General features: G+C 39.0%; 1 protein-coding gene and 1 pseudogene across 2 annotated transcripts in view; one reads left to right on the forward strand and one right to left on the reverse strand.

Moving 5' to 3' along the window:
• The window catches only part of Prdm1 (PR/SET domain 1), a 104031-nt gene that overhangs the window by 41946 nt on the left and 43272 nt on the right, over window positions 1-18813 (reverse strand). The gene's annotated exons all lie outside the window — the stretch shown is intronic.
• LOC104850342 lies at window positions 5013-5515 on the forward strand (annotated as a pseudogene).

The following is an 18813-nucleotide window of genomic DNA, read 5'->3' on the forward strand; positions in this document are numbered from 1 at the left end:
TGAAATATCTCGATATTTATAAACCATACTTTGTTAGTATAACATTTCTGGAAAGAAATGTAGCTTTGTTTTCAAAATCTTAATGATTCATAAACTCGGGTCAGATGATTTTATTGATGGGAGTATATGCATAGGAAAATAATTTGAACAAATTTATATGAGCATATTTGATTACAATGTTTCAGAACTTACAACTGAAAATGATATTAATATTCAAATTTACCAAAAATTTTCTCAATAGATTAGCCTATCTCCACACGCTATAACTGCTATTCAGCCATTAAGAAAGTTCTGAAAAAAAGTAATATGAAAAATGCTCATGAGAAAAGCAAGGCAAAATATACTGTAATTCTATTTGTATTCTTGCAACTACTAAAAATGCCGTTTTATATGATAAAGAAAACATCTGAAACAATTAAAAGGAAGTATCTGAACATTGATTCCCAATTCTATTCCTCTAATTAGTCTTAATGAAGTCAACAGTTTTGTCATAAATTTCAATTAACTGTAATCCCCCTCTGACACACACCCACTGGTCCTTACGTTGGGTCTTTCAGATGACCAAATGCAACAGCCTTTGAAAACTAATTAAGCTTAAAAAAGCATGCAAAAGACAAAAATGACAACCACTTAGGAAATTTGAAAAGACAGTCACTAAAAACAAATCAAGGGAGAGTTAGCAGATGGGGAAAGGGAAGAATTAAAGCTATTTTCCAAGTTTTCTCCTTTCTTTCTGATCACAGCCCATAATCAGTTTTAAAAAATGTCTTAAGGTGAAAAACACCCAGGGCATTAGAAGCCCAGGCTTAATTTTCTATTCTCACTGAGGCAACCCCATCCACCAAAGTCACGCAATCAGTGAGGTGTGCAGCATGCAAGAGTGCATTTTCCATCCAGCAGAAATATTGAGCTTGGCTGTCTGCCAAGAATGCTGGAGGAACAGATTGAATTAGGGGATTTACCTTCCACGTTTTTGGCACATGTCATTTAAAAGCTCCGAGATGCCTCTTTCTCCATGCTACCTAAGCAGTGGAGAGTACTGTGAAATTATGGGGAAGGTAATGAAACTTCTTGTTCTAATAAGATACAACATTACCTAACTACAACCTCAGTGTTCTTCACAGATCTAGCTTTCTTTCTGTGATTGATACAACTATATACGGAGACCTTCTAGGTACCTGTTGCTACTGGAAGGAAAAGGCCAATTCCCTTAAATTCTAAAGATGCTTTCATTTTTTAACACTCAACACTTCTTTGGAGTTGTAATAGTCTAGCATGAATATGGTCCGAATACATTATGCAGTTCACCTGCTGAGCACTGGCACTATTATTACAAATTGTCTTAATTACTTTCGAATCTCTGGGACAAAATACCAATACCGAAAATTTAAAAGAGGAGAGGTTATTTAAAAAGTACATTATGCACATTGGACCCCCCAAATATGTAAAATTAGGATAGAGTAGAGTGAGGGGGGTGATTAAAGTATGTTATGTACATGTACAAATTTGCCAAAATAAGGTCTGTTAATTTGTATAACCAATAAAAAATGTGGGGGGAAAGATTAAAAGATAATTGAAAAGGAGAGAAAAATCCTTGATTACAATTTAAAAAAAACCTTTGTAACATATGGCAGTTTTATCATCTTCACTTATGATTTTAAATCTTATTTGTTTGCTTGTTTATTTATTTTTAATTCTTTTTGTGGTGCTGGGTACCAAACCCAGCACCTCACACCTCTATATAACCAAAGTACTGAATCTCTTCTCAGCTCGGTACAAAATTTTAAACTAATTTGATCTTATGCTAAAGCACTAAACACTTTGTAGATTCTAGATGTCAGAAGGGATCCTATTCGTCTCATTATTATTATTATTATTGTTATCATTATTTGTACCCGGAACTGAACTTGGTACCTTGTGCTTGCAAGGCAGGCACAGTGCTGCTGAGCTAAATCCCCATCCTGATCTCTTCATTTTATAACAGAGGCAAAGTGAGCAGCACAGGAGATGTGTGTAGAGTTCACTTTATATCCTGTGGCACCTTTAGAATTTTGACCCATATAAATATATTTATGCAAAATAAATATAATTCAGATAAATTATATATAAATTTCTTTAAATTAAACATAACAATGCCACTGTAGATATGCTCATGATGAAGGCCATTTGGAAGATGAGCACATTTTGATTATGGCAAAAAATAGAAAATATAAAGTTACCATTTTACATGTATAGCTCAGTAGTATTAATTACTTTTACAGCATTAGGCAACAATCATCACTGCTTCCGAACCTTTTCATCACCGGAAACACAAACTCTGCACCCTCAGTCCCCACTTAGTCTGTATTCCTTTCTATCCTGTTGCCGTCCTTCTGCCTTTTCCAGTTACCTCAAGTAGGTGGAATGATAGTCCTGGTGTGTCTGGTTTACGTGATTTATTGTAGTGCTTCCCTGTTTCGTGTGTATATAAGCCTGAGTTGGACCCTCACTCCTGTGGACGACTCATTCCCAGTGTGTGGAAAAGCCCCGTCTTGCTCCGCCATACTTTGGTTGGTGGACACTTGGGTTGTTTCCATCTTTTGGCTATTGACAATTTTGCTACCACAAAACACTGGCACAGAAGTATCTGAGTCCCTGTTTTCAATTCGTTGGGGTATATATCCAGGAGAATGGCTGGGTCTCATGGTAAATCCATGTTTAGCTTTTGGAAAAAGGAAGCTTACACATTTTAACACAGACATTGTATTTATAGGAATTTATTCCAGGAAAAGAACTACGGATGTACTCAGAGAATTATCCACTAAGTTTTTGACCATGAGCCCTGTTTTTATATATTAAAAAGTTGGAAACAAGCCAAGTTGTAAACAATATGGAATCGGTTAATTGCATTATTTATATGAGCAAATTTTATGGCGCTCTGTGGGGAAGCTGTTCAGAGGTCTGGCTCTGAGGTTAACCTGCCTGTGTTAAGATCTTGATGCTACTACTCACATGCTGTCTGACTTTAAGCAAGTTAATTACCTTCTCTACTTCGTCTTCATTAGTAAAATGGAGATAATAATAGCATTAAGTTCTCCATGAGGCTGTGAGGACTAAATCACTTAATACACATGAAGCATCTGGAAAGAAGTCTGGCACTCAGAATGTGCTTAATAGATGTCCACAGGTAGGTTTCAAATACTTTGCAATAAGTGTGTCCTAGTTTTATAACAAACAATAGTGTTGCAGAAGATATATAATAATAGGGGAAGTACTTGGATTCATAATGGGTATTACTATAATCATTTTAGTGGAAAAATATACACCCAAAAAGAGATTAAAAGTGTATAGACAAAACATTAATCATTTATAACTAGGCGACAGAAATACTACTGATGTTTTTTCTTCTGCATTTTTTCAAATCACTAAGAATGAATTATTACTTTTATAATCAGAAAAAGTTAAAAATTAGAAAGGGGAAGAGCATTCATCTACTTTTTAAAATACTCATCACATTTTTCATTTGGATGCCTGAAATTAAACACATTTTGTGGTATTGTTTTTTGAACTGCTGAATGCTAAAAATCCAGTGTGCTCTGAGGGAGAATTATGAAGAAGAAAAAAATTCTCTTCCATGAAACTGTCTACTTGATTAAAATCTTATTTAAATTTTTTTTATCCAAACCTGGTAATCATCATTGATGGTGAAGTTCTAAGACTGACTTGGCCATGCCCTGCTCCTGGCTTCCTCCCGCCTTGTGACATGACTAGCTAGCTCCTCTCATCCATCTGCATGATGAATTAAATGTATGACAGTTATGACAGGTGAGGAGTACATGGAGGGGCTTAACCAGCAGGGATAAGATAAAGCCCCTGTTTAAGAACAAAGCCCCCACCCAAGCTGGCCCATTAATGACCACGCACAGAAGCTCCGTCCATCCCGCTGGGGAGGAGCAGGCGGAAACATAGACAATAGGTGGGTGGGCAGGGCGGCTGTTTCTCCGAGGGCCTCCCGACCAACTAATTGAAAATCCTTCATATTTCGCTAAACACATTTGAAAGACAGGCTCAGCTTCCCTGGACAAGGGCAAGGCGGCCTTTCAATGTTGTATTAATACAATAGACTTCAATTTACAGCTGGACTAAGTGGAATTACTGTATATAAACCACAATATCTATCTGCAGGGATCCAGCTAAGCCCTAGGAGAGAGTAGTCTAGCAGGACAAATCCAAGGAATTTTGGAAGTCAATCCATTAGGATTACAGGGCAGCCCCTCATTTTGGAAGTCAGAGGCTCAATCTATAGAAGCAATGAAGTCTCAATCTTCTTTTATCCTAACTTCTTATCTGAAGGCCTGTTGACCCAGTTTTTATTTAAAACAAACTGAGACACTACAGACCACATTGGAATTATTTTCTATGCTATTTACACAACAGTTATTGGATAGGCATCCTGGTCATGTATGAACTTTTGTGCAGTGGTTAAAAATATACTTTTGAATAGCATTTGTATGCCAAAGTGTAGCCCTTTTTGTAGTTATCCTAACGATACATGCTACATGCTAAAGATACACATAAGAAAAAGTGAACTGTTGTTACAATTTCCTCCTTCAAGACTTCTAGCCGCTGTTTAACTTATTAACAACACAGGTGTTGTAAAAGGAGTTCAGTTATAGAACGTACCGTCATCTACGATCTAGAGCTTGTGGATTGGTTTGTGGGGGGCAGGTCTACACACAGTAGTTACCTAAGGAGTTCTGGTTGGGTAAATAAGAAAAAACACTGCCACAAGACATTCTCCAGCCATTACAATAACCTCCCAGGACTCTGACGATCAGAACAAATGTGTTGGCGGGGTGTCCTGGCCACCCGCAGTCTGTGCACAGTTAGTCCCATGGACAAAACTGTGGCTGGTGAAGCATCAGGTAGACACCCGGTCTCTTCTAAGATGAGGACAGTGAGACTCAAGTAATCGATCCTCCCATGTTCAAAAAGCGACTCAGGACAGAGCGGCCAATGGCCTGCAGAGTAACATGCCCAAGTTTTATTGTGACTACTGCGATACGGACTCCACCCCTGACTCTCAGTCTGGGAGAAAGACACACTGTCGTGGTGGGAAGCATGAAGAAAATGTGAAAGACTACCGGCAGAAATGGATGGAAGAGTAGGCTCAGAGCCTGACCGACAAAACAACGGCTGCATTTCAACAAGGAAAGGTACCTCCTTCTCCACTCTCTGCTCCTCCTCCCCCAGGGCGATGACCGCACCTCCACCCAGTCTCGTTGGACCTCCTAGCCCCGTAGGGGAGGCCCCCGTGATGGCCATGATGGGTGCCCCTCCTCCTGGGACGCTGCCAGTGGGACCTGCTCCTGGGATGAGGCCACCTGATGATGCGACCTCCCACCCCACCCACGATGGTGCCCACTTGGCCAGGAATGACTGGGCCACACAGATAAAGCTAGAGGAGGGGCCTCTTTCTATCAGTTTTACATCATTTGTTTTACTTCACCAGGAGGGCATGGTGCTGTTACTCTAGGTGTTTTCTAACAGCAAGAGAAGGAAGACTTGCCCCACTTCCTATGAAAGAGAGAATAGTTTTGAAGGAGAAGTGGGATAAACAAAACTGCACAAAGTACAGTTTCATTTGTATTGTGAAATGTAAAATAAAATTGTCAGCTCTTTAAAAAAAAAGCAACTCCGTGACTGAGGTGAGAACCCCAGAACCCCACCCATGCCTGAGAGGCTCCAACGCTCCTCAAGGCTGGCCGTCCAATGGTCCCACCCAGCGGAAAGTCTCCGCATCAGTGCCCGCTTTCATTCAGCATCTGTGAGAACTCAGGCCCAGTATGCATTCTTTCCTTCTCATTAAGGAGAACCAGCTCAGGGATGTGAAAATAGGAACCCGCTTATGCCCGCACTGCCAGGGAGACGGGAGGCAGCCAGGACACACGGCGGGCACCCCCAGAGACCGGCTCTTGCTCTCCTCTGCTCGCTTTCTCCATTTCAGCGCGGCAATTACTCCCGTGGTCTTCAAAACCCCCAAGTCACTTGGCAGATAATCCTAAGTATTTGGACCACTGCAGAAATGTCCACCTGAGTTTTAACAGCCCACCAGTTTCCCTGCCTGAGCAGTTGCCGCTGCTGCCTGGCGATCAGGCCTGGATTTCGTCTGTCCACGGCTCAACACTCGCAGTGGACATTTTGCAGGGAAGGCAAACTGCTTTGGGGCCTTATCTGAATGATGATACTTAACTTTCACCACCTGGGCTGGGCCTGGCCGAGGAAACAGCCACACTCAATTACTGTCTCTTTCTTCTTGACAACTACTGTTTAACACCACTTCCAGCTGATAGGAACTGGTGGAAAACACGGTGCTATTTTTAGGTAGGACAGTGAGTTCCCTCTTTCATCTATGAGGAATGTACTTCCTCTTACAGTTGCTGGATTGGGGGTAAAATGTTAATACTAGGGCACGGCTGTTACCCTTTGCAGAATTAATGAGCTTTAACCTATCTAAGGCAATTTTACTTTCAGTTACTTTTATGCTGCTCTCTGTTAAAAGGTAGAAGCAAATGGGACACAGACTACGCTCCTACACACCACACTCTGACACAATAAAAAATGATAATTTACTTTAAATAACTAGGCTATTGTACAAGAGGGGAATGAACTGAAATAATATCATTGCTTCTTTGTCTTCTATCCCTTCTCAGCTGCTATCCTCCCCCATATTTTTATTTGTCGTTTTGTTTATTTTGTTTTATGGTGCTGGAGATGGAACACAGGGCCTCACACATGATAGACAAGTGCTTTACACTGAGTTACATCCCTAGCTATCTTTAAATCTCAAGATAACAACGATTTGATCAAGAACTTGGTTCACTGTGTAGTAAAATTACAATCAAATTTCCAGAACTGCCTAACAAATATATTTGGGATTAATCATAATACATTTCTTTAATGCTTTTTCTATTTTTTGAAAATTATTTTTCAAGGAACTAGAAAATCGATTGTCTCTGTACATAAAAGGATGCCTTAGAGAAAACACGGATCACATACAAGGCAAGCAGTCAATATCTGATTCTTAAATACTTGAAAACAAGAACCTCCGTGCCTGACAAATTAGCATGCTGTGCTATTGTTTAAATGTGACTGCTGGGCCAGGGATTTAGCTCAGTGTTTCCACTGCCTGCCTCACAAATGCAAGGACCTGAGTTCAAGCCCAGGTACAAATAAAAAAAAAAGTGACTGCTCATTTCTTAATATGGGCAGGTGAGGCACAGCAGGAGATATTTGTAGGCAAGAAGCAGATTAAGACCAAGAAAACTCTACCTGTGAAACCAACTTCAGATCACATTAGTTGTGCCAAAACTATTTGATCGGTGGCCAACATGTGAAAGATTGGGAGCACAAATACTTGTTATAAAGGGCAGCCTTTGAAAATCCAAGCACATTATTTCCTCTGGTGCTTTTTTGCCAGTTGAAGAATGATCTAGAAAGGAGGTGTTGAGTTAGTAAACAATGACCTCTTCCTGACCTGGTGGTAAAGGTTTTAAGGGCTGAGCGGGCGGTCAGTCAGGAAGCCCCCAAAAAAACAACGTAAGGAAAAGGATGCATTGGTGGGGACCTGGAATCACCCCGCCATTCTTATTGTAGATGGAGGGCGTACCCTTCACCCTTTGTGGAGCAGGGAATCCATTCATCTTCATTTAGGCTCTTTTGGCGGGGAGGTTAGGAACAGACAGGGCTACCATTTCCTTTGGCTCTTAAGAACAGAACCAGCAGTGATTATTCATCCTCCAAAGTCTTCCAGAAATAACCGCGGAAGAATCAACATTCTCTGAACACATTAGCTGTTGTCCTATTGGGAACCTAGGACTGCAAGCTGAGCAGCAGTAAGCCCAACACTATAATTGTGTGGACTGGGAGTAGGAGTTATGTTGTAAAAGGTTTTGAAAGCTCTTCACTACCTTTTCTATTCTGGAACAACTTCTGTTAAAGCAATTCGCTATTAAAGGATGTTTCACTCTTAGAAAGCGTCAAGTGCAGTCAGTGTTTTCTGTGTAGATCCAGTTACAATGACTTTAGTGAGATTCTGCCCTGCCAACCACCCATCTGCCTCTGCGAAGAAGCTCTCCACACTGGAACTGCACCTCACGTTCTGTAAATCAGCAAAAAAATCACTTTCAGGGTGCAAATTTTCATGTTATGGATTGGCCTCACAAAGGAGTTACACATTTCCTTTCCCTATGTTTGGTTTTCTGTAGGAAAAAGAAATATAAAATTATCCTTGGTGCTTAGATCTCAAAGAACAACAACAAAAAAGCACTAAATATGACAGATGTATTCATATATAAACGTATAGTAAAATACATATGTTAAATATATATAAAATGTTTTTAAGAATCTATAGACAGTTCCAAATTTGAAATGAGTAAAAACTTCTTTATAAAAAGCCTAAAAGAGCTATAAAAACAAAATATGTAGACATTAGAAGTAAGAGATTTTGGGAACTTTCAATAGACCAGGCACTGATGAAGATACTAAAACTTCACTGATATCTACTTTTTACCTGACTATTGTGGCATTTTCCAAGAGTTTTTATCTTTGCCAGTCTGATAAACAAAATAGATTGGGACTGTTGGTTTGGGGTCAGAGTAGATCCTCTTCTCAAATATATTTTGTAGCTGTGCTTTGAAGCCTGGCTACTTTGCATCCTGACCTTCTGAACGGGCCTAAATTCTAAAGTGGAAACTGCTCACTGATGGAATAGAACTGAATTTGCCTGGTGGATATCATTAACATCTCCCAGTGCCTCTGAAATGCATGAAGACCTCTGCCCCTAATTAGCTGAACGCTTTAAACCCATCGCTCAATGTCTCTGAGCCTCAATTTCTTTATTAAGACTGTCTACTCTAACAAGAAATAGTATGTCTTATGCCATGGTAGTTTTCATTCTAGATATGAAGGACTTTGTTTTTGCTGGGCATGGCCAAAATAAAGCAGAGGAACTCAAACTCTGACTGCATACTAGAAATGACATTGGAAACAATAATGAGCTATGGGACATTATTATCATGTTACTGTGCAGATGAGTTCACCCAGAAGGAAAGACAGGGATATTCTGGAGAGGTGGCGACTCCTAAACCAAGTGTTTCAGGACAAGGCTGACCGGAAGTGCTGAAGACACCTATTCCAGGTCAGTAGAGCCGCTTAACTGGATTGCCTGATGTTACTGTTTGTGGCTAGATGTCCCCTCAAAGGTGCATGCAGTCATAGGTGGAGCTTTTTCAGAGGCGGCTGGATCTAGAGTGCATGACTGATTCCTGGTGCAATGCTAGGATGAAGGGTGGGTGATTACTAAATCAGTCCACTGATTAGATTGTCACCGCCATAATCCCAGTAGACTAGATACAATATAAGGGACAGAAAGAGGCTTGTGTTCTCCCTTGCTTTGCTACTTTCTGTCCACCATGAACTGTTTCTCCTCTGCAGTGCTGCTCTGCCGTGCCACCCTGCCTTGGAGCCAGTCGATTATGGGCTGAAAACTCTACAAACTGTGAGCTAAATAAACTTTTATTCAACTTTGGGTGTCAGGGATTTTATCTCAGAATGAGAGAAAAGTAACTAAAACACCTAATTCTTTTGATATTCAACTGAAAACCAAAAAGAGAAGGGGGGGGGGCTTTGACACTAGGCTGGAGTTCTCCTTGGTTTTGTGTCTGCCTCTAGGTAATTTCTCCCAACCCCAGTTTCTTTTAAGCATATGATACCAGTCTTCTCTTCAGTCTTCCCAGCACATTTTTTTACTGCTCTGATGCTTAAAAGTCCTCAAATCACAACAGATCTTCCGATCCAATGAACAATGGCCCTTCTTTTTCATCCTCCAGTATTAGCCAGCAAGTCTCAATTCCCTTATCACTGACTTCAGGTCTATGATGCAGCCTTTCTGCTACTGTGTACAACTTCCTGTCACATGGTCCTTCCTTCTTCACAGTTACCCCAACCCCCAGTATTCAAATGAGTTATCTATGTCTACAGACTCAACTTCTCATCTCAGTCTCTCCTCAACCCACTGCAATCAATCTTTCCTTCCCAAAATGGCAATAAATCGTTTCACATGTTTACCAATGACTTTCATCTTGTCAAATCAATAGGAAGCTCTCTGTTCTTGTTTATCTCTGAGCACTACTTGACAAAAATCATACTTTGAGAAAATTCTTCCTTTGACTTTTAATATCTACACTCTCCAGTTTTCTTCCTATCTCACTACTTCTAATTTCCTTTACTGAATCTTGATCTTCCTCCTTGAAAATTTACAGTGAGCTGGAGCTCAGCTACATCTAATGCCTGAGTTTACTTTTTTTTTGTACCAGGGATTGAACTCGGGTCCTTGAACTTGAGAGGCAGGTGGCAGAACCACTGAGCTAAATCCCCAGACTGCCTGAGTTTAAATAACCAAAGCATGATGATGGCTCTCAATTTTAATCTCCAGCCCAGAACACCTCCCGAGTATCAGATTCCTACAATGACTTACTTTGTGTCTTTATTTTGATATTCGAGGGACATCTTGACCTTAACAATCAAAAACAGAACTGATTCTCTCTTTTAAAACTGCTATCCCTCCATCTCCCATTCTCAGTGAATAGTACTTCCATTCACCAAGATCAAAGTTAGGAAACATCAGTCATTTACGATTCTTCCAACCCTCTCTCTCTGCCACTCACAGCTAATCCATCTAAATCAAGTTTCACTGGCTTAACATTCCCGATATATTCCAAGTCCTCTGATCATATCTCAGCATATCTACCACTACTATCCTAGCCCAAGACACTTTGATCTCTTGCCTAGGCTACTGAATGAGTGATTCTATTAACTGGCCTTTTCTTCCCCCTTGTCCCTATTATCCATTCTTCTCTCAGCACTCAAGATGCAAAACATCAATCACATCATGTCAATCCAATGATAAACTTTCCTGAAGGCGCTCCATCATCCTCAGAATGAAATTAAAATTCCTTACACAGCAGAGTATATAAACAAGACCTTCCATATTCTTCCTGTCCTTCAGGTTGCAACTCCTTTCACCTCTCTGCTAGTTTTCCAGCTACTGTGGTTTAGGGTTTTCTTTCCCTTTCTCTAAGAAACAACACATTCCATCTAAATCTGTTCTAGTCTTCCATCAGGCCTCACAGGACCAACACACTCATTCCGTTATATCAAATGTCACCTCTTCAAAGATTTTTCTTGTCTTCCTTTATCTAAAATACCACTCTATCCCATCATTCTTTATCCCTTCACACTGTTTTAGTTCCATTATCATCATCACTATCTCTTATCAGTACTAAAAGCATATTTATCAATGTTTTTTTTCATCTTTCTCTCACACTAGAATGTAATCCCCTTGGGATTTAGGCCAATATTCAATGCGAGCAGGTAGTCGAATATTGTTTGGATGAGAGAATTACTGAATGAATGAATGAAGACTAAAAAGTAGACATTTCAATCTGGCTCATTGACTAATTGTGTACAGTGAATTCTTGAACGAGATACTTGAATGAGTTTATGAAGTTGTTAACAAATGGAATGTCAAAGTAGAAACAAGTAGAGGAGGGCTGGGGATTTAGCTCAGTGGTTCCACTGCCTGCCTCACAAGCACAAGGTCCCAAGTTCAATCCCCGGTAGTGCCCACCCCTCAAAAGAAAGAAAGAAGCAGAAGATAAAATCTATTTGCTATGGAGCTGAAATTAATGTTTTTATCCTTCCAAAATGCATATATTAAAATCCTAGCTCCCAGTATGATAGTTGTAGCAGACAGGGCCTTCCAGAGGTAATTAGGTACTGCGAGTAGAGCTCCTGTGAATGGGGCTTGTGCACTTATAGACGGGACACCAGAGAGCTCTCTCAGCCTCTTCCTATGATGTGAGAAAACAGTAAGAAATTGGCAGTCTGCAATCTGGAAGAGAACCCCATGATGCTGGACCCTGACCTCGTGCTCTCCCACTCCAGAACTGTGAGAAATACACTTCTGTTTTTTATAAAATATTCAGTCTCTGGTACTTTGTTACACTAGTTGAAACAGACTTAAAGGCTATTCCAAGAATCATCTGAGAGTTGAAAAGAACTTTTGCTAAATATTAGTATAGGGCAGAATACCATGTAAGGAGAGGCCAAGGAGAGGACAAGTCATAAAACACTTCAAGACCATAAACTTATACAACAAGAAATACTTACTCCCTGTCCAAATGGGGGAAGTTAGGAGGAACTAGCAGAGGCATGAAAAAGGGAAATGAAAATTAATTTGCAGCAAGTTCTACATACCTTTGATAGAAAGTTGGACTATTATTTTCAGAAAATAACTTTATTTTCAAATTATCTATATTTGTATGGTTAAAAAGGAAAGTGAATTTCAAGGTTTAAATCACATTTTCTTAAAGTAAGAAACATATAGAAATAAAGACTGAGTAATATTGGGTTCAATCCCTAGCTCTAAGAAACACACACACACACACACACACACACACACACACACACACGCACCCCACCTGAGTTTTATATAGAGCAGGATCAAGTAATTATTATTTCCATGGTTAAAAAGGAAAGTGAATTTCAAGGTTTAAATCACATTTTCTTAAAGTAAGAAACATATAGAAATAAACTCTGAGAAATATTGGGTTCAATCCCTAGCTCTAAGAAACACACACACACACACACACACACACACACACACACACACGCACCCCACCTGAGTTTTATATAGAGCAGGATCAAGTAATTATTATTTCCAGTTTCTTTTTTTTTTTTGTACCGGGAATTGAACTCGGGTCCTTGCACTTGCAAGGCAGGCCACCGAACCTCCAGTTTCATTTTAAAAGATGATTTGTGGTTCTGCTAGGAATCTTCTGTCACTGCAAATGATTTAAAGTGTCTCTTTTGACATGCATTCCTTTGAAACAGTGAATTTGGCATCCTCTGCATTGACATATGTAAAGGCGATTTATTAAAAAGAAAAATCAATATCACGCAAGAAATCAGTAAATTTTCCTGCAAATTCAGGAGAAACACTCCCCCCGCATCAATTTATACCCCTTTTGCTATGCATCCCAAATCAACAAATGTGGTGGAAAACAAGGACCACTGCATTTTCTCAGGGTCTACACGAAAAAGCAGAATTTATGCGAATATATTTGTCAGGTATATGAGATATAAAGCTTCTTTTCCCTTTCTGTGCAAATATAACATGAACAACAGTGCTTGAACATGCTTTCTCTAAACCACTCATAAAAATTCTTGAGGTTCTTAACCTTACTGGAAGAGAAAACCTCAGATGACTATAAAGTAAATACACAGCATATTCTCAATATCATGGCCATCTTCAAGCAATTTCTCACACTTATAATGCATTTATTTTTATATAAAGCAGATGCATGTCTTTGGGGCAAACCATGCCTTTTATTCTTATGTTGTGAAAGTCCCTTCTAATTAAAACAGGAAATACAAATTTCCTTGTCTAGTTCTGAGGATAAGTCCTACTTAGCACAAGCAGCTGCCTGCAATTTCTGATGAACACTTTCTGGCTATTCTAAATGTGCACTGCTGAATTCCTCTTTCTACAGCCCTTGCCCATCCATATCCTTGTCCCCGCATGCTCACCCCGTTTGCATACCTCAGGCACAAACAGCTAAGTAGCAAACATAAGCAGCATTGCAGTTTCGAAAACTTGAAATTTAGAACCGGGAAGGCTGAGTCTGCTCTGGAGGAAGTGTTAAGCAAAATTCATGAAATGAGAAGTTATTCAAAGAAAAGGCCAGGGATCGAATGCAGGACAAAAGGTCCATGAAGTATTTGGAAAAAGTCAATCTTTAAATGCTTTATAGTAAGGTTCAAATTGCAATTAGGAAGGATCTGGTCCCACCTTTCTAATTAAAAAGCATAAGTAGTTCCTTTACTGACCACAACAAAGGGCAAATAGACTCAAACCCACTTCCTTCACAGCAGCGTCTCTTCAGAACTGTTTCTTAGCACTTGTGTGGCTGATAAAATGGGCTACTGGGTCAGAGCGAGTTAAAGCTCAAGTCAGTTGACACATACCACACTGGAGTTGGTGAGTGGGGCAGTTTTGCATTGTTATACAGTTAACATTATTAACTGGATTCCTCCAAGGTGCATTTTAGAGCTGGCCAGTTAGTTAAAGTCCAGTTACTTGCATAGGAGAGGGAGCAAAGGTAGGAAACTGCCCTCTTTCGATGAGGAGTGGATCTGTGGGTTTGATCCACCAAGGCTGGCTCAGTGCACACAGGTAAACAGGGGGCTCAGTCCTGCTGGGGGGTACAACAATACTTGGTAGTGGGAGCTTGTGCTTCAGTAATGAAATCAAACTGCTTTGTAGCTTCATCTGTAAAATATTACGGGATGGAAATTCTTAACTTGAAAGCTTTTTCTTTTTGCCTTAAACATCTCAATTTCTACTTTTATGTCTGCAACAATTCAGTAATGAAATCAAACTGCTTTGTAGCTTCATCTGTAAAATATTACGGGATGGAAATTCTTAATTTGAAAGCTTTTTCTTTTTGCTTTAAACATCTCAATTTCTACTTTTATGTCTGCAACAATGTGCATTTTTCCTTGAATGGAAAACGTTGTTAAGAATGAAACTCTTTCCCCATCATCCCCTGCCATACACAGCCTAAATTTTATTTGGATTTTCAGTCAAGAGTCTTATTACTTATCCTAAATCTGCAAGCTCAGCAAAGTAGTGATGGTGCCTGAAACAACAGGTACATTGGTAATTACAGTCTCGATGACTCTGATCCCTTTGCAGTCAGAGGCCAGGAGTTGTAGTCTCCTGGCAGCAAGAAAGTTAGTTACTAAACACAAATGCTTTTCAACTGCAGCAATAAATTGTTCAATTGATGAAATGTCTACAAGTTCTGCTCAAAACACCTTGTGAATTGTTTAATTAGCAAACTCTTGCAACGCTCAACAAACAGGAATTGGCAAGTTAGGGAGACACAAGGTTCCAAAAGTATTAACTGTGCTGATAATGTAATCCACAGGCTATTCAAGGGGACACATAGTCCATTCTTCTTTTTTTCCTCTATGTTTTCAGATGCTCAAAAGATAATGTGTTCTACCAAGTAAATAAAATATAAGACAAATATAGACAAATAGTTATAATGGTGAACCAGATTGCTAATCATGTAATAGGTCCCAACCAGATTAGTAATATGTCTTGTGTAAATAACAATGCAGGACATGTTTATATCCTCCCAAAGTATTAACAGCATTTACTTCACACAAATATAACTAACTCAAAGAAAAAAAAAATCCCTTTTTTTTTGGGCTGGAGATTTAGCTCAGTGATTCCGCTGCCTGTCTAGCAAGCACAAGGACCTGAGATAAAAAAAGACCTGATACAAAAAAAAAACAACTCCAAAAAAACAAAAAACAAAAAAACCCAAGTCTTTTTGTTCTACTAAGATACAAAGTACAGTATTATCACACATAAATTTAAAGACCCTTACCTGTCTCTTATCAGCCAGAACACTAGGAAAGTTCAGTTAGCTATGGTTTGTAACTACTGAGCCATTTTAGGTCCAAAGCTCCTGGAGGGTGTGGTGAACCAAATCTAACCCCTTCTTTGTTGGGCACTATGAGTTAAAGCCATGCTTTGGGAGAATGATTTTCTTCTTTAGCTCAGATCTTCCAGATCATTTGGAGAAATGCAAGTTGGCTGATTAATTCTATGGTACAGGCCGATAGCAACACGGGCAACTTCAAAATATTTTCTTCCAAGGATGTAAATGAACTGCCAGTACTCAGGAGAGTGATAAATAAAATTTATAGAATGTCAAAACCCTGTTGTCACTATAGATTCAAAATACACATCTGCCCTGTCAAAGATCCATAGTATGTTTCACCTTAGGTATGTTCATGAAGGAATATTCGTTATTCCCATAAAGATTAAAAAATTGAAACCTTTTCTTAGTGTAGGAAAAATTGAAATGCATTAAACAAAGCTTCCTCTTTCTCCATGGTTACAGCTAGGGACATTAAAAACACTATAAAATAATTAAGCTGAATGAAGTTAATTTAGTTCTACCTAAAGAAGAAAATTACCACCCCCACCCACACCCCACAGTATTGGGGATTGAACCCAAGGCCTTGTGCAGTACAGGCAAGCACTCTACCTCGGAGCTACATTCCCAGCCCAGCACTTATCTTCTTAAGGTTTATACATTAATCTGACACTGATCTTCTTAGACTTAAATGCCTAAATCTTTCATATGTTAAGTTGGAAAGCATAAGAGAAAACACGGTACTGTTTTAGTTGAAGAGTTATACATTTTATTCATCTAATGGTCTTTTAAATATTTGACATGTCCCTGAAAGAAAATCAGATGCCAAAGATACCTCTTCTTCCTTCTCCAGTTCAAAATTAGTTTTAAGAGAAAGACATATAGACAGACAGAAGAGAACAAGTAGCCGTTTGAATCTCAGTTGTACCCAGAACTACACTAGGCATACACATAAAGATTGTCACATACTTGTAAAGAGAATTAAGAGACAAGTCATTTACTACAAAATCAAAAGAGGATCTGAAAACTCTTATAAAATATCTCAGCTTGTATCTTCCTTCAGTTTTAAATACATAACTGGAAAGAATTTTTAGATGAGGTTTTCTCTGTTGGTCTGCCACCATGGTTTAGTGACAGCTACCTCATGGCACTGTCAGTCCTTGGTCAGCCACTTAAGCAAGCAATAGGCAGACTGACACTGCAGCAGAGGACATATGATCCAAGATTTTAGTCTCCAGGAGAGAAAAAGAGACCGATACAACAATCCTGCTCTGCAGTGAAATCCTCAGGGGAATTTTTCCTGTAGCTTTTCTTTTTACGAAGAAAAAAGTGATTTTTTTTTTAATCAGAAAAAAGGTCCTATTTTAATACAGTATCACCAGATATAAAAATGCACACCAAAGAAATATAATGGTCTTAAGAGGAACAAAGCACAAGGACAGAAAGCACAATATGGGACACCTCTAAGAATTTACTGTACACATGTGTGTGTAGGGTTGTGGAGAGTGTGTGCATTTTTTCCAGTTAGTTATTCTGTAGCTTTTTATAAGTAGTTCATACCCTTTGTACCCTAACCCTGGTTCAAACTGTCTCACTACTTTAAGGATGCTTTAGAGCATGAATTTTCTAGCCAAACAGTATTGTAAATATTTGGGAGAGGCATGGTGCTACTGCTAAAATAAGCCATAAAAAGCATATTATTCAAGACACTTTTATTCAGGTGTCCTCTCCATTCAGGGAACTTCATTTCTGTTTCAACCCCTTTATTTAAGAATTAGGTGGCCAAGGATTTAGCTCAGTGGTTCCACCGCCTGCCTTGCAAAGCACAAGGACCCGAGTTCAATCCCCAGTACCAAAAAAAGAAAAAAAAAAGACAAGAACTAGGTACCAAAGAGAAGAAATAAGCCTCTTTAGGGAATTTAAAAGTTTGTAAATGTCCTCAAGTACTAATAGATCTGTTTAAAATAGTTAAAACAATCAGGATGCTGTAGAATAGAGCAACTATGTATTTATATATTTAGGTGTCAACTATGTTTTCCCTTTTGCAAACTGTAAAAGAAACATAGGGGTAAACATATAAATGCATATGAGGGAAAGATTAACTAATCAAGATTATTACTTAACATTTCTGCTTTACTCTAATTTTGTTTTATTTATAACTGTCAACTGAGTTTTAGTTTGCACTAGCAGATCTTCTGTCATGTTAAAAAAATTTTGTCTAGAAAGTCAAATTATTCATAACAAAGCATTTTCTTATCTGGGGAGAGAAAGAAAGTAAAGAAGGGGTCGCCATTGCCAAGCTCATTAACTGTGCTCCTAAAATGGGTATAAATGAAATCAAGGGAAATGGGAAGTGAAATTGGATCAATTTCATCTAAACTAAATAAAAGAATAAACTCAGGCCGGGGATTTAGCTCAGTGGTTCCGGCGCCTGCCTGGCAAGTGCAAAGTCCCAAGTTCGATCCCTGGTTTTATTAAAAAGTTAGGGGATACATTTGTGAAAAAAACACTTCAATAATTTTTAGATTTTAATAACCTCTGGATGGTGATCATGGAAGTTTAAAGTCATATATTTTAGTTGAGAAGTAGCTGGATATAAGGTTGCCATCCCACCTGTGGCGCTATCAAATGCTAAAGTGTCTGTCAGTGTGCCAACGAAGTGTTGAACTTGAGATAGTACCAGACCTTGGCATGATGAAGTAAGATATATACTATTAACACTTAGTTGATAATTATTTTTAGAATTGGTAGTTAAATGGAAAGTACACAAAATATAAGAGACATGAAAGGCACTATGTATTGACTGGAAACTCAAAAAAGACCAGGCCTTGAACATAGAAGATGTGGAAAATCTTCCACAGAGTGAAAAAACCTTGCCAATATGTTTTAGCAACTTCAAAACAAAAAAGGAAAATGAAAAAAATTTGCTATGTCTTAATCACACTAACATTCTGGTCACTGGATTAAGTTTTTACACGTTACTTTTGGAACATCATATAGTAAATACGTCTTTGAACAGTACTGACAATAATGGAGTTTTGATGTGTAATATAAAGTTGAGCACTTTAGCCACTTTTTTTTTTTTGGTACCGGAGATCGAACTCGGGACCTTGCGTTTGCGAGGCAGGCAGCAGAGCCCCTAAGCTAAATCCCCAGCCCCACTGTAGCCACTTTTAAGTGTATAGCTCAGGGGCATGAAGTATATCCGTCTTGTACCATCATCAAAATCCATCTCTATGCAAGGACCGAGTCTGATCCC

This window comes from Fukomys damarensis, unplaced genomic scaffold, assembly GCF_012274545.1.
Source record: "Fukomys damarensis isolate Sample0158 unplaced genomic scaffold, DMR_v1.0_HiC HiC_scaffold_14, whole genome shotgun sequence".
Taxonomy (NCBI): Eukaryota; Metazoa; Chordata; class Mammalia; order Rodentia; family Bathyergidae; genus Fukomys; species Fukomys damarensis.